The sequence below is a fragment of the Astatotilapia calliptera genome, chromosome 19 (assembly GCF_964374335.1).
Source record: "Astatotilapia calliptera chromosome 19, fAstCal68.1, whole genome shotgun sequence".
Lineage (NCBI taxonomy): Eukaryota > Metazoa > Chordata > Actinopteri > Cichliformes > Cichlidae > Astatotilapia > Astatotilapia calliptera.
The window spans coordinates 1,576,442-1,593,382 of NC_137440.1; the positions used below are offsets into that span (position 1 = coordinate 1,576,442).

General features: G+C 41.4%; 1 protein-coding gene across 1 annotated transcript in view; it reads right to left on the reverse strand.

The window, feature by feature from the left end:
- Positions 1–16,941, reverse strand: part of nrxn3a (neurexin 3a) — a 128,827-nt gene that overhangs the window by 108,297 nt on the left and 3,589 nt on the right.

A 16,941-nucleotide genomic window follows, 5' to 3' on the forward strand; every position in this document is an offset into this window, starting at 1 on the left:
TCTGTATGTGAAGGCGCAGAGAAAGCCACAAGGTGATTGTGGATAAAGAGGGCTGGTCCATGGGTGGCTGCTGCTGGGACGCAGGCTGGGGTCTGATCAACCTTAGCTGGGTTGTCTGGGCGAGACTGTCTTATGTTGAAAGACCCGACACACCCCATTGAGCCCAGGTTACATCACTGATGATGCCTCTCAGCGCATCCAAAAAGGTATCTTGCACACACATATATGTGAACAAGTTCTTAATGTGGTTAATGTTTCCTCTCCTGTTGCACCCTTGCTGGTGAAAAATGTGATCATGTAGGTAGAGGAGAAGCGGGGTGTAACGGGGAGAAGGGGATAAGGATGGAAGGCGTAGCTGAGGATTTGACAAATTACTTTCAGGTCCTGCCACCTCTGAACAATAATACCAAAAAGGCATTTGAAAATATAAAGAGAGCTTTATCAACACACTGCAGATGCAGGCTGCAGGTTAACGCGAGAATGAAGCATAAGCAGACACTGATAGCAGACCGAGGAATACCTAATCATATCAGACATGTGATAAATACATAATATACACACAAGCATATATAAAAATGCTTGAGTATGTTTTAGTTTGACAGAGAGAAAATAATGAAAAATGTTAGACAATGGTTAGATGAAAGGAAACCATCAATGCAGTATCCCCTCCACCAGACTTCCACCGTGCACATCATTACACATGCATGCACACACGCACTTATCAGTGTCTGAGAAAAAACAACATAACACAATATTTAATTTACCTTTTAGATTGCCCGCTAATATAGCTACCACAATTTTCTGGTATTATTCACTAAGAAATACCACAAGATTGGAAGTAACACAATTTTCTCCAAGAAAAAAGAAAACAATTCACAGTAAAACATTATGTATGCTTTCAGAAGCTTACAACAAAGCAGCAATGATGCAAAGGTATACTGGAAAGGTTGGAAAGGCCCAGCTGCTTAAATCTTTTTGGTAGGAGCACAAGCTTTGTGCTAACCCTGGGAAGTGACCGCTGCAATAATGACAGACTCACTGTAAATAAAACCCTGTAATCTTACAGTAAGTTTTACACTATTTTTTAAATACATGAAACTCCTGTCAAATAGACTGTAAGTACACCTTCAAACAAACTGAATCATCTAAACTTTTTTTAGGGTTACATCCAATAAATTCACAATTGTGTGTGACATGACATCTTAATTTGTACTTGATATAATCTGGTGAGGGTAACTGCCTCACTAGATTGCATCTAGGATGAAACAGATGTTTGGCATTTCCACAAGGAGACTCTGTGGAATAGTGATGAAGTACAGGACAGTACTCAAAGAAAAAGTGAGATACCTATGGCGTTATTTTTGTGCCACTATTCTGAGCGCATGTAAAAACAATTTGCAGGTGCAAGTGTTGCATTTTGAGGAGAAATTTATTTTGAGCGAAGAAAAGCTAAATTTGAAATAAAAAAACTAAAAACTCGTTGCTGCGTGCAAAAAATGTATTTCAGTGTTTGCTATTATCCACACACACACACACACACACACACACACACACACACACACACACAACAGCAGCCCCTCTTGCTCAGTTTTTGCATTTGCGCTCGCTCGCAATGTGTTGCTCGCGCTCTCAACATTTCTGCCCGTGCGCGCTCAACTCTTTCTCTACACCGTTATATTTGTGCCACAGAAGAAGAAAAAACTACACAATTTATATGCCACAAATCCCACAAAACAAACACTGAAAGAAATTACAGAACTTCAACTCGACAGCATCATTAATAAAAAAAAAATACACAATTTATCTTACAGAGACTGCAATCTAAACACAATGACGAGTCTTAAACAGTACAAGTTTCTCATTTCTCATTACAGCAATTAAAGACTGGACAGGAAACATCACCAACGACTCTTACATCATAAATAACACCTTCAGACAATTTCATTATGAAATATATAAAGATATGATGATATATATGATTTCAAATAAACAGACAAGTTTATCAATAACATCACATTACTGTCACTGTCAAAGGAAGAGGCAGACATCTGAGACTCCCCACTGACATCCACAGAAGATGAGAGAGCAAAAATTGTCAAACAATAAAGCTCCTGATGGATGTCCCCCTGAAATTTCTGTCTCCGCTTTTTGTTAAAATGCCAGATGAAATTAAAAATAACCAGTTCATTCCATATCATGTGAATACAGCACTAATTTCAGACCCTATTCACTGCTCCAGTTACAGAGCTATTTCCTTAATTAACACGGACGTCACAATAATCAGCAAAGCTCTAACAACCCGCATTGAATCAGTTATCTCCTCTCCCATTCACCCAGACCGAACAGACATTCTTTAAATAATACACGTAGACTTTTCAACCTCGTACATCTCTCTCACCAAAGTAACCATAAAACAACGATCTTCTCAGAATGCAGAAGAAGCATTTGACAAAGTAAACGGCACATTTCTTATGGAAACACTCATTTATCCAATGGATCAAAACACTCTACAATTAAACATTGAACCATTAGCAGCAGCAATCCATCAGAACGTTAACATCACAGGCATTCACACCAATAATGTAACACATGAACTAAGTTTATATGCAGATGATGCACTCCTGTTCCCAACAAATCAGTTGAAGAACTAATCCAAATCATTAAAACATACTCCCAAATCATATACAAGATCAATTACTTGTTCACAATGATCCTTATTCAACCCACAACAGCTTTTTTTCACCACTCTGGACACAGTAATAACATCATTCGACTGAAAAAACAAAAAAACTCCCCAGGAGCATCTTCCTTGGAGGGTTCGACCCGGGGTTGCGGTCATGGCCTATTAAGGGCTCTGTTGGCTCTTAGGTGATGGTTTCCTCGTGGCTGCGTGCAGCGGGGCTAGGGGAGGGTCTGTGCTGACGGACATGGGTTACTGACCTGGTAGCCTGGCTGTCCCTGGGTGGGTCTGGGAGAGGTGTGAGGTTCTGGGGCGCTCCGTCTCTGGGCTGGGGCCCTGGCCGGGCCTTGGGGCTTGGGTCCTGGTTGGTGTGTTGCCGGGGTTGTGGGCGGGTGGGTGTATGGGGGCCCAGCCCTGGCGCAGGATGCCACCAGTGCATCGAGCCACCATGGGGGCTCTTCAACTGGTGGGGGAGGTTGTTACACCTTGCAGGAGCTCTCCTCTCTCCAGGAACTCACTCTGCAGGAGGGGGAGATACAGGAGAGGTGGAGGAAGCTCTCAGCCTGGGCGTCTATTGACTTGTGTAGTCTGGAAGATGAGTGGATGACGGGGTGGGTGCAGTTCTCTGTGGTGGGGTCGGGTGGGCTGTCCTGGGCTCTCTGCTGAACTGGGCCCCGGTCCGGATGGGCCTGGGCCCCCTTTCCCTGGCGGGTTGCAGAGTATGGGGGTGCCTACTGGGGTCAGCGGGGGTCAGCGGTCACTTGCCCCTCCCTTCCTTCCCTCCCCATCTCCAGCTGCCTCCCTCTTCCCGCTCCACCACAACCACCCACACATGCAGGGCCTTGGGGTAAAGGTGGTTCACCAGGGTGCAGGGGAGGCTACCCCCCCCCCCCCCCCCCCGGTCCCCTTCTGGCTGCTTCTGCCTCAATTTTATCCCACAACTTAGACATTCACATTACTCACACTCTCATTACACATACATATAGGATCTTGGGGGTGGGCACGATACACGGAGTCCAAAGTACCATCAGGGTGTACACCTCACCCCTGGCGTCGTTGCCCACCTCTCAATTTTAAATACACGTAGACATTGAGGGCTAGCAGGAGGGACTATGCGCTTACCTGCTGCTCTCTGGCAGGTAGCTCCATGCCCTCCTGGGTTTTAAATGCACCTTAGAACACACATGCATCAACACTACAATGAGCGGGTGGAGGGAGGTTTGGAGTCTTCACACACCCCCATTCTCTGCGGCCTGCTGGAGCGGGGGGGCTAGGAGGAGTTGGCCGTCCGACTGCGGTCTGGAGTGTGGGGCCTCCCTGCTGCTGCGGAGTCGGAGTCCCCACCGCAGGGAAAAGGGTAACACCACCTGGGTCTGGGTGCAGTTCCCCCCTCCAGGGGCAAGGGTACCTAGACCCGGTTTGTAGAGTACGCTTGGGGAGTGTGATCGTGTGTACAGCGTCTCTTTATGTCTGTCTCCACGTTGGTTGAGTGTGGAGTAAGTGCATATGAGAGCATGAGGGTGGGAATGGATGTTTGTGTCTGTGTGTGCCTGTATGTCTGTGTCTATATGTCAGGTTGGGTGTCAGACGCCACCTCTCTGGGGACATCTCAGGCCCTCCAAGGTTTGGAGGCCTATCTCCCCCCACCACCACTTCCCCTGCCAGTGGCGGACTCCCTCAGACATCGGTGCGTTGGTGGTTCTTTGTGTCCGGGGATGGGCGTCCAGGTACACACCGGCTCACTCCTTGGTGGCTGCTTATCGGGGCCTGGAGCCTGGGGCTTGCTTTTTCTTTCTCAACACGTGATCCAGGTGATTGATAGATGTATTTTTTGTCTGTTTGTTTTGTTTGTTTTTTTGTTTTTTGCCCTTTATCCCCGTCCCTCTTCCCCGCTGTTTCTCTTTCCCTCTTTCTTTCTCCCCTTTCTTTTCCCCAGTCAAGTCTTTACCCGTATTTAGCAAGTGAAAATAAAATAAACAATAAAAGGTGAATCAAATAGACCATTACGGCAAGGCTGGGATGGTCCATTTGGTAAAGTAAATCCGTTGGGCATCTTTCATCACCTTTAGACAATAATTCTGATGCAAAAGAGCCAAACGGGACAGGCAAAAAAAAAAAGAAAGAAAAAACAAAAAACAAAAAAACTAAAATAAATAAATAATAAATAATAAAACTAACATTACACCAGTCAAAACTCTAAGGAGCCCTAGATGCACCAAATCTCCACCACTACTTAGTCAACCAACTACAACACCTCATCAAATGGATGCATTCAACCCATCACCTTCATCCATGGCTGGACATCGAACAATCTGATTGTAAAGACATATTAATCCAAAATCTACCATTCATCAACAATACAATTAGACATTACAACTGCTTTAAAAGCCCGCCAATAGCAACAACTCTGACAGCCTGGTGGAAGACGAGCAAAATCAAAAAGAACTCAAACACCCATATGGAACAACCCTTCAGTGCAAATGACCCCTGGCAGGCATTAAATGGAAAGAAAAAGGCATCACACACCTCTGCCACATTTGTGATTAGAATCATTTCTTAACACTTCAACAGCTCATTGACAGGAAACAGTTTCTTCAGTATAACCTACTAAAACACTCCATCAAAGCAAAAATGAGTATCAATGACACTCAGCTAAGACAACTACCACTACTGGACAGCATCAACAAAACAGCGCAGACACAAACACACTCTCGAAGCTAAATAAACTAATATTCTCTAATGATAATGCACCTCACACGCCAATCAACAAATGGGAAAAAGACCTGATATACCCCTCTGTCTGTTTACCTCGCAATCTGGAAGAACTAAACATAATGCAGATCAAAACAGCCCTGCTTGTGTCCCTGACTATCACCAAGAACAATACTGCCCAACTGGAAAAACAGGACAAAGATCAGCACATCACAATGGCTAGACCTCACACAACAATCATCAATACATAAGAAAACAATTTGAACATTTCATTCAAATATATTCTACAACTCTACAACTGAGCTGATGCCACAGCATTAGGGAAACAGGGTTTAACTAAAACAAGGAATATTGGGACCCCCCACCCCACCCCGGCCTAAACCCCCCCCCCCCAAACAAACAGACAAACAAACAAACAAACAAACCAGGAAATAACTGCCAAGAGTTGAAAACAATGTAACCTAACATATAAGCCACATGTGTAACCCATATGTTTTTTGCTTTTGCTGGTTATTTAGTAAATCAGCAGCTCTGCCTGTCTGTACTGCTTTTGTTTTGTTTTGTTTTGTTTTGTTTTGTTTTGTATGCACTACTTGGTGAATTAATGAAAAAAAAAGTTTTATTTCAGTCCAGTTCAGCTGGGATCATTTTTACTGCAGTCACAGAAATCCTAAACAGGAGGGAGAGAAGGAGTCCCACTGCATCACAGCACGTAAATATAAGAAAGTACGGTGGATTTAAGTAAACATGTTCTTGGTGTGTATAACTAACCTTGGTTCCAAACCAAGAACATCCTCCCATATCCCTAAGAACTACAATGCCGATACAAAAGCCAGAAGAGCTGAGAAAAAATCAAAAATAGTACAAATCACCCAGGACTCAATTTAATAGAGCATCAGTGGGGTACACTGGAACAATATCAGTGTATGGAGGCCTCGCTCTGCAACCCACATGACCCAAGATGCCAACAGATGGCACACACCACAGGACATCCCTCATGGTATTCCAAGTGCTGCTAAAAAAGTGCTAGATCGGCGATTGGGCTGCTTTTTGGGTATCGTCTCCAAAAGATTAGACTTTTTTCTGTAAGAATTCAGGGAGAGGTGAATTTAAACTTCCCTTGAAACTCGAAACCCCTGATATTCTAACATTTGTGAGGGGCAGCAAATCAAAGTGGCATCCTCCAGGCAGAGGATGAACTGAAGGGCTGCACCAAGAAGGTAAATAAGGGCGATTTGGATCCATGAATCATGCACATCACCAACTGTAGTACATCCTGAAAAGTTTGTAATAACTTCCCTTTTATAAATTCTACCACTGCAGTTCATATGATTAAGATATCCTTTTCCTTTGTTACTGCACATGCACCAACCAGCATGCTGCCTGCTGTAACCCACAATTTCCTTCAGGATTGATAAAGTATTTTTGATTCTGATATCCAATATTTCCTCCTGAAATAATCTGCAATGAATTCGACCAAAGACGACCCACGAATTGTTCAAAAAGTTGCAACCAGTGTTATCCATCTCTGGTTAGCTTTGGAACCTTTGACATCTATGTATTTAACGCCGTGACCAGGCTTCAGTCAGCGCTGGATCATTAGACTAAGCTCGTTAGTACAGGTAAGAAGATCGTGTGCTCTTTCAGATGCCCTTTTGGTTACCTTCTCTCTCCTTTGTTGTCTTTTGCACCTGGAGGTGGAGAGGAAAACACAGGAGCTGAACCACGAGCGGGGAATTAATGCACAAGTGCAGAGTGTCGCCTTTTTTCACATCGCCATACAGCACTATCGGGAGTCGGGAGAAATGACCACGGGGAGCCACGGCCTAAGGATTTCACACTGAACTGTCATTGTTTTTGCACTGTAAATAAATTTACTGTCTCATTGCAAAGGAGATCTGCGTTCAAGTCCGCTCCATCCACACTCGATGACAACACCAGATTAATTTACTGCATTATCTGGCTTGCTCTCACTCACAGTAGAGAATTGTCTACAATTATTAAAGACAAAATTATTTTTTTAAACTACATAAAATTGGGGAAAAAAACTTAAGTTCAGAAAGAATATAATAAATATAATATCAATGTGTAATATAGCTGTTATAACGTGATTAATTAGAGTAACAAAGACATATTTCCACTGGAAAATACTGTCATTGCTGATCCCATTCAGTGCTCAGTCTGTGAGCTCATCCTTTGTGTTTCTTTCTTGGCTACAGTACACGGGAAAGCCAGAAGCCTCCGTGTGAGTGGTTGAGGAGGTGTAATGACAACGACAATTATAGCAATTATGTGTTATTGTAGGCCATTATGTATTTTGTAGGTTTTGAGATGTAGGCTTTCTTTGTAATTGCTGGCTTATAAAAGGCATAAAAATAATAGTCCCCCCAGTTGCAGGAGCTACCACAGGCAACCAGTACCTGGTGCCATGGTAACAAAGCATTTATCCATAATGCTGCTCAGTGGATGGCGAGGACAAGAGCATCGGGAACAGGCAAATTAGCATTAATGGCAAGGAGTGGAGGACAAGAAGGTGCTGGACAGCAGACAGAGGGAGAGCTGGTGGGTACTACAGATATGTGGGTGGGTCTGTGATTAAGAGGTGGGCAGAATACAGAATGCATGTGACTTTATGTCTTTCCTGTAGTTCAATTCAATTCAATTTTATTTATATAGCGCCAAATCACAACAAAAGTCGCCTCAAGGCGCTTCATAGATACAGAGAAAAACCCAACAATCATATGACCCCCTATGAGCAGCACTTTGGCGACAGTGAGAAGGAAAAACTCCCTTTTAACAGGAAGAAACCTCCAGCAGAACCAGGCTCAGGGAGGGGCGGGGCCATCTGCTGTGATTGGTTGGGGTGAGAGAAGGAAGACAGGATAAAGACATGCTGTGGAAGAGAGACAGAGGTTAATAACAGTTATGATTCAATGCAGAGAGGTCTGTTAATACATAGTGAGTGAGAAAGGTGACTGGAAAGGAAAAACTCAATGCATCATGGGAATCCCCCGCAGCCTACGTCTATTGCAGCATAACTAAGGGAGGATTCAGGGTCACCTGGTCCAGCCCTAACTATATGCTTTAGCAAAAAGGAAAGTTTGAAGCCTAATCTTGAAAGTAGAGATAGTGTCTGTCTCCTGAATCCAAACTGGAAGCTGGTTCCACAGAAGAGGGGCCTGAAAACTGAAGGCTCTGCCTCCCATTCTACTTTTAAATACTCTAGGAACAACAAGTAGGCCTGCAGAGCGAGAGCGAAGTGCTCTAATAGGGTGATATGGTACTACAAGGTCATTAAGATAAGATGGGGCCTGATTATTTAAGACCTTGTATGTGAGGAGCAGGATTTTGAATTCAATTCTGGATTTAACAGGAAGCCAATGAAGGGAAGCCAAAACAGGAGAAATCTGCTCTCTCTTTCTAGTCCCTGTCAGGACTCTTGCTGCAGCATTTTGGATTAGCTGAAGGCTTTTCAGGGAGTTTTTTGGACTTCCTGATAATAATGAATTACAGTCGTCCAGCCTGGAAGTAATAAATGCATGAACTAGTTTTTCATCGTCACTCTGAGACAGGATATTTCTAACTTTAGAGATGTTGCACAAATGGAAGAAAGCAGTCTTACATATTTGTTTAATATGTGCGTTGAAGGACATGTCCTGGTCAAACATGACTCCAAGGTTCCTCACCGCGTTACTGGAGGCCAAGGTAATGCCATCCAGAGTAAGAATCTGGTTAGATACCATATTTCTAAGATTTTCAGGGCCGAGTACAATAACCTCAGTTTGATCTGAATTAAGAAGCAGAAAGTTAGCGGCCATCCAGGTCTTTATGTCTGTAAGACATTCCTGCAGTTTAACTCATTGGTGTGTGTTATCTGGCTTCATGGACAGATAGAGCTGGGTGTCATCTGCATAGCAGTGTAAATGTATGCTATGTCTTCTAATGATGCTGCCTAAGGGAAGCATGTATAATGTAAACAGAATTGGTCCTAGCACTGAACCCTGTGGAACTCCATAATTAACCTCAGTGTGTGAAGAGGACTCTCCATTTACATGCACAAACTGGAGTCTATTAGATAGATATGATACAAACCACTGCAGCACAGTACCTGTAATACCTACAGCATGTTCTAATCGCTCTAATAGGATATTATGGTCGACAGTATTGAACGCTGCACTGAGGTCTAGCAGGACAAGCACAGAGATGAGTCCACTGTCAGAGGCCATAAGAAGATCATTTGTAACCTTCACTAAAGCTGTTTCTGTGCTGTGATGAGCTCTGAAACCTGACTGAAACTCTTCAAATAAACCTCTGCAGATGATCTGTTAGCTGTGTGACAACTACTCTTTCAAGGATGTTTGATATAAAGGAAGGTTGGAGATTGGCCTATAATTAGCTAAGACTGCTGGGTCTAGAGATGCTTTTTGAGTAAAGGTTTAACTACAGCCAGCTTGAAGGCCTGTGGTACATAGCCGATCATTAGAGATAGGTTGATCATATTTAAGATCGAAGCATTAATTAATGGCAGGACTTCTTTGAGCAGTTTTGTAGGAATGGGGTCTAAAAGACAGGTTGATGGTTTGGAGGAAGTAATTATTGAAGTTAACTCAGAAAGATCAATTGGAGAAAAAGAGTCTAACTTAACATCAATGGTACTAAGAGTAGCTGTAGATAATATTACATCTGTGGGATGATTACTGGTAATTTTTTCTCTAATGATAAAAATGTTATTTGTGAAGAAGTTCATGAAGTCATTACTAGTTAACGTTAAAGGGATGGTTGGCTCAAAAGAGCTCTGACTTTTTGTCAGCCTGGCTACAGAGCTGAAGAGAAACCTGGGGTTGTTCTTATTTTCTTCAATCAGTGATGAATAGTAAGATGTTCTGGCTTTGCGGAGGGCTTTCTTATAAAGCAGCAAACTATTTCTCCAGGCTAAATGATGATCCTCTAAATTTGTGACACACCATTTCCTCTCCAGATTACGAGTCGTCTGCTTTAGGCTACGTGTTTGAGAATTATACCACGGAGTCAGGTACTTCTGATTAGAGACCTTAGTTTTCACAGGAGCTACAGTATCCAGAGTCGTACGTAGTGAGGAGGAGAAATTATTAACAAGATGATCGACCTCTGTTGGAGCAGCGTTCAGATAGCTGCTCTGCTCTGTGTTGGTACAGGGCACATTCATTGAGGAATGTACCACTGAACGACACAGGAAATGATTCCTGCCTGTGACCTTCTCTCTGTACAATTCATCCAGTTAAAGTACAAGTACACGCTACAATAGTTACACTATTAATATCTGCACATCCTCTTCAGAGAAAATTACAGTTAATGTGATAAAAAGGACACCTCATTGTCAATCTTATCTATTTAATTTTGTGTAATATACTGGGATATTTATAATTAGAGCCATTTGGATTTATTAGAGCTATTTTGTTATCATTTGTAACATTTTTATATATTGTAATATTCAATTTAGTTTAGGGTCTGTTGTTGCTGTCTGGGAGCAACTGTGACCACATCATTTCTTCTGGGATTAACTAAGCATTCTGATTCTGATAAACTGTAGTCAACAGGATGTATGAAATGATTATATATATATATAATAAAGAAATGACCTGTTTTGAAAGTGTTTTTGTTGTTTTACCTACATTACACTCAATCCAGTTCTTTTTAGCTACTTAAAGTATTTTTATAGAAATGTAATGCGTTGTTTGTTGTAATTTCTGCTGCCCTCTTGGCCAGATCTCTCTTGGAAAAGACATTTTTAATTACACTTTGTTACCCATATAAATAAAAGCTATATAAAAGCCTTTTCGCCAACAAAGTATTTACAGCTTCTGCATTATAGCAGGAATGATGTTTCTGGCTTAAAATAACTTAAAATGCTACAGAGGCTTTCACGAAAGATATGTTTGACAAGTGTTTCACAGGTTGTAAGACAACAAGTCATTTAAATAAAATATAGTGATGGGATTTCCAGCTCATTTTAGAGAGCCGGCTCTTTTGGCCCCCAACCAGCTCTAAAGGTTGTTTTGTTGCTTTAATTAATTTATTACTAACAACAATATAAAATTATGCACAAAATGAATTACTAATGTAAAAAAAAAGTGTTTTTATTTATATATGTTTATATATAAATATATGCGATGGCCCCTAGAGACAAAACACGTACAAACTCCAAAACACATTTCTAGCATGAACTGAACTGATAACGACTGTGTTGAGTTTGTTCTTCCCATTCCATGCAAGGCCACCTGGGTTGGCTGGAAGACTGTTTACTTAGCCTGGCAGGGCGAAGGACACTGTCTCAGCTGAACTATGGACACGCACACACATACATATACATATACTGATAAGCACTCACTGACGCATCACCCTCCCTACCCTGGATCCAACGCCACCTCCAACGCTTACCTCCCCTCTGATGTGGACATCGGGTCAGTTGGATGCGCAGTCAAAAGATTGCAGCGGTCCCAGATCAGATGTACACACTGGAACACTTTCCCTTGTTGCTTGTCTGTGTTTATTGTGCTATGGTGTGTGCTTTTTTTGTGCAGAGGAGTTTTTTTGTTTCCTGTTCTCGTGCTGTCCTGCCATGGAAGCACAGCATGAGTGGAGGTCTCTTTTTTTTTCCTCTTGTACCTTCCCGTTGTTATGTACCTTTCAGTGTTTTTCTGCAACGCTACCGATCTCCGACTTGTAATCCCATGTGATGTCTGTGTTATGTGTGTAAGGTCGGGTGGGGGGTCCCAACCTGCATGTGACAAATAAAGCTTTGATTGATTGATTGATTGATTGATTGAACTTTCAAAACAGAGCTACCTAGATCACTTAAATTACACAATTGAAAGCATATGTGTATTGTTCGTGTATTTATACACAAACACTCACATATATTGAAATAATTAAAAAAAAAATGTTCATTTACCTGTTACTACCACACACCAAATCCGGTCGTTGGTACTTGCTGGCTTGTGTAGCCACTAGGTAACAAAAGCTCAACACTGCCCCCTAGCACCCTGGAGCACTTCTTCGGAGCTTGTACGTGCTTTGTCTCTAGGGGCCACCGTAAATATACTTTTATTTATTCACTCCACATAAAATGTAATAAATAAATCATATAATACAAAAAACAACTGTTTACATTTCAACTTTTAACTATTTAAATTTTCAGTTTCTTTCCTTTTACACAAATTTAAAGTGAAACAACACAAAACGCTGCAAACCACAACACAATTAAATATGAATATGAAAAAATATGAAAACAAACAGAAGATGCACATTCTCTGTCATATGGACCTGCATGAATAAACTTTCTGAATCCTTTATCATCTGCAACTAAAAATACTTGTGGATGATTACTATACCTTTCTAATCCCTGGCTCTCTTTCTCTCTCTCCCCCCCGGTCTGTTCCTGTACTACTGCGAGTGTAGCGCAAAGCACAAGGCTTGCGTGTGGAGTGAAGTAGGAAAAAAGTGAGAGAGGGTGAGAGAAAGAAGAAAAAAAAAACACGGCTCCCAATAAGGATCCGGCTCACGTCGTTCACTTCAAAGAGTCAAAGAGTCGGCTCTAAAAGCCATTTCGTTTCGCGACCGACACATCACTAATAAAATAAAGGCAAAAACTTTTTGGCAAAAACCAGAAATCATTTTTAGGCAGATGATCACTTTTTGGCACCATCAGCTTAAACGGCCAGCACCGACTCCTCAGGCTCCACTTCTAAGTTTTCGGTTCTTCGTACAGTGGGAAAGCTGAACAATGTGCAGAGTGGCTGCTTTCAAGTAATATTTAAATATTTTAAATATAAGGGAAAGATGAGGTAAAAAGGTAGTTGCATGTGCTCAGATGTTTCTTTTGTGCACATGCAGGTACATATCCCTGTCTGCAACTGGACACTTCTTATGTTCTTGGAAACTAAGACTGTGATATTTGTCCGTTACTCTCATGTATAATATCACAGGAACAACGTTTTCTTGTCTCTCTAGGTAGTGAATGGACCTATGGGTCTGTGGGACCTTGCATTTCCATGTGGGAGTACACACGGAAATGTAAAGAAATATATGAAGAGACAATGTAAAATGATTCTACCAGCAAAGGTTATAGAGCAAAACATAGCTTGGAGTATATTTTAGTTGTGCCAGTTACAGCTCTTGATCCGTTACTGCAGGAGTTACACTATTTGTTGACCATTCCATTTGTTCTGATCACCTTTAACAGCTATTCTTCTCAAAAGCCATAGTGTTCATGTTTAGAGTCGGTTCAAGTGGTGCGCAAATCTGGTCCTTCAGCTAAAGCCTTTGCAAAACATGGCCCCTGACTACAGCTTACAAAAGAAACTTGCTGTTGACCAATACAACGCTCACATTAGCAAAGAAACTCCACCAAATGATTGTGGACCGTACCAGTGTTTCCCACCCTAAATCAAAACTGGAAGTAGTTAATGTTCCTGCACGTCCTGTGGATGTACAGAAAAGGGAAATAGTAGCAAACCTCAGGCAGAGATGCTCAAAGATAAATCAACCACACAGTGCTAACTGCTTTTGGTTAAACTGCTGATCTGCCTGTTTCATAAAATTCTTCAAATCATGTTAAAAACAGCTTCAGCTTTGTGTTCAGAGTATTGTGTGCTTAGTATCATGAGCACTTTATGACTTAAGAGTCGACCATATATCCTAATAAAGAGGTTGCTTTAGTTTGCACTGAAGACATAACTGATGCTTATCCACTCCACTCTTATACTGATGTCTGTACACTGTGGTCGACGTATGGTTACACTGAAAAGCCATATTATTGTCTAAGGTATGTAATGTTATTTTTCTTTCTGACTAACCCTATAAAATACACACACAAAATGCACTTATGGCTGCAACATATATACCTTATATTGTGTGTGCATCCAATTTCTGTTAACTCGCAGTTAAGTGAGTTAACAGAAATTGCCTACATCCCTAATACAGAAACGTACTGTAGTTAAAACTATTTGGTCCTTGTGCATCCCACATCGTTTACATGTAAAACTTGATTTATAAAGCTATATGCAGCCACACTGAGTTAACAATTCAAGATGGCAACAGTGAACATAAACAGTGGTTAAATGTTTAAGCTCTCCTGCCACTCAATAAAAAAGCACTGACACATCTGTGTACATGTCTCAGCACTGACTTCAAACACACACAAAAAGCACTGATCTATATTGCTAGTAAAGCCTTGTAAAGCTAGTAAGACCACTGATCAGTGGCCATGAGAACCATTCACAGAGAGTTGGGCTGCAATCACAATCACAGCAGACAACATAAGGCTTCAAAATAATTTAAAAGAACTAGTATGCAAAATATAAGTAGACATAATAGCAGAAATTTACTGTAGTATTCATAATTAATTTCATAATCATTAATTAATCATTCATAATTATATTTCCATTACTGTATAATCAGTTGGTATCACACCAACAGTCAGCACAGACAGACTGCTCAAGGAGGTAGAGCTGAATTATGACTTTCCAAGGTATTTATTATTATTATTAGTGTAACATGAGGCTTCATACCTACATATCGAGTGCATCCTGTTCCATGTTAGTGGCCAGTGAGCCAAACCATTACAGTGATGGCCACTGAAGCATCATCTTTGTGTCTGTGACCCGATGTCTGAGGCAGTTTGATGTGACGACCTGAGGACGTCCTTTACACTGTAATACTGCGGGCTGTGTTCTGCTGTTGTTACCTTATGCTTTGATCCTGTGTTTTCTGATGGAGAATAAAGGTTTTGATGATTTGGTTTATTTGTGAATTTGTGTGTCTGTCTGTCCCTGTGTGTACTTGTCGAGAGTGGTTAGTACAGAGAACTGCAAACATGACCAGCGTGACACAGAGCAGGAAGTAGGCCAGAAGGGGATTAAATAACTACTGTGCCCCCCCATCCCCCACCCCCTTCTCCTTGCAGACATATGTGTATTCTGTGTGTGTGTGTGTGTGTGTGTGTGTGTGTGTGTAGTTGGTGAACACTGACAGAGAAAGCCAAGCCCCCACTGCCATATTACTCTTCCTCCAGTTAGTGCTGTGGTATGACATCACCTTAAGCAAACAATATTTGCAAGTGTATGTGACAAATACGTGTGTGTGTGTGTGTGTGTGTGTGTGTGTGTGTGTGTGTGTGTGTGTGTGTGTGTGTGTGTCTGTGTGTGTGTGTGTGTGTGTGTGTGTGTGTGTGTCAGTTTTTCTGTCTATTCTGCAAAATGTACCAGTAATCTACAATTTAATCATTTTTTATATAGTACCAAATCACAACAACGTTTCCCTCGAGAAACCTTGTTGTAAGGTGAAGACCCCACAGTAACACAGAGAACACGGCAACAATCAGACAACTGCCTTTGTGCAAGAATTTGGCAACAGTGAGAAGGAAAAACTCCTTTTTACCACAGCACAGTCAGACTCAGGCAGGGGCTGCAGGGTGAGGGAGGGAGACAGTACAAAAGACACGCTGTGGAAGTGAGAGAATGTGAATTGAGATGACTGAAGAAAAAAAAACACTCAGTGCATCACGGGAACTCCAGGCAGCCTCGGCTTACCAGAACTGATCCAGCCCTAACTATGCTTTACCAAAAAGGAAAGTTTCAAATTTAATCTTAAAAGTAGAGATAGAAGAAGGACCTGAAAGCTGAAGGCTCTGCCTCCCATTCTACTTTTAAAAGCCGAGGAACCAGCTGAAGGTCTGCGAAACTAACTGTTAAACGAAAAAGGGGGTTGGGGGGAGCTTTTAGTTAAGCTGATAATAATGAATGACGATACTCCAGCCAAGGAGTAACACTTGCATAAACTAGTTTTTCAGCATCACTCTCAGGCAGGATATTTCTCACTTAGAGATGTTGTGCAAATGCAAGAAAACACCTTCTAAAAGTAGCGGTGATGCTCTCTCTGTCTTGAACTTTATATTTGAAATAAAAGCAGTTATCCTGTTTATAAACAAGATTTGTTGCTTACACAGAGGGAAACAGGAGTAGATGTAGATGTTCGTCCCCCTGGTGAAATGAAAGCAAACTGGAAGCAAGATTTTGATTTATTACAACCTTTAAAAAGACTCTTAATACAAAAATTCCTAAATGTAAAAAAAATTAAAAAGAAATATGTGTTAAAGTGCATTTTGTACACACTGGTCTTGCAATGCAAACACATTTAAGAAGACTGGACTTAATTAAAAGCAGGAAATGATGTCATCAGAATTATGGCTAATATAGCAGTCAATTAAGTGTGCTCCTTAAAAGTGCTACTGCTATTTCATTTAGTGACAGAACTTCAGTGCTCTGCTCTCTGTAGGTCAAATATATCCAATCTGTAACTAACTGACTTTAACTAAATGTAAATAACATGAAAGTAAAGCTTCAAAACTACGTCTGCTTCTTCCAACAGCATTCAGATTTAAGAACTACGACTACATGTTGTTGGTCTCTTTTGTCATGAAACTCAATGATCCCTGAAATCTAATCTTTAGTCTAAAAAACAAAATAGAAATTAATTATTATGTGAACATGGAATCCAATAAACAGTCCAAA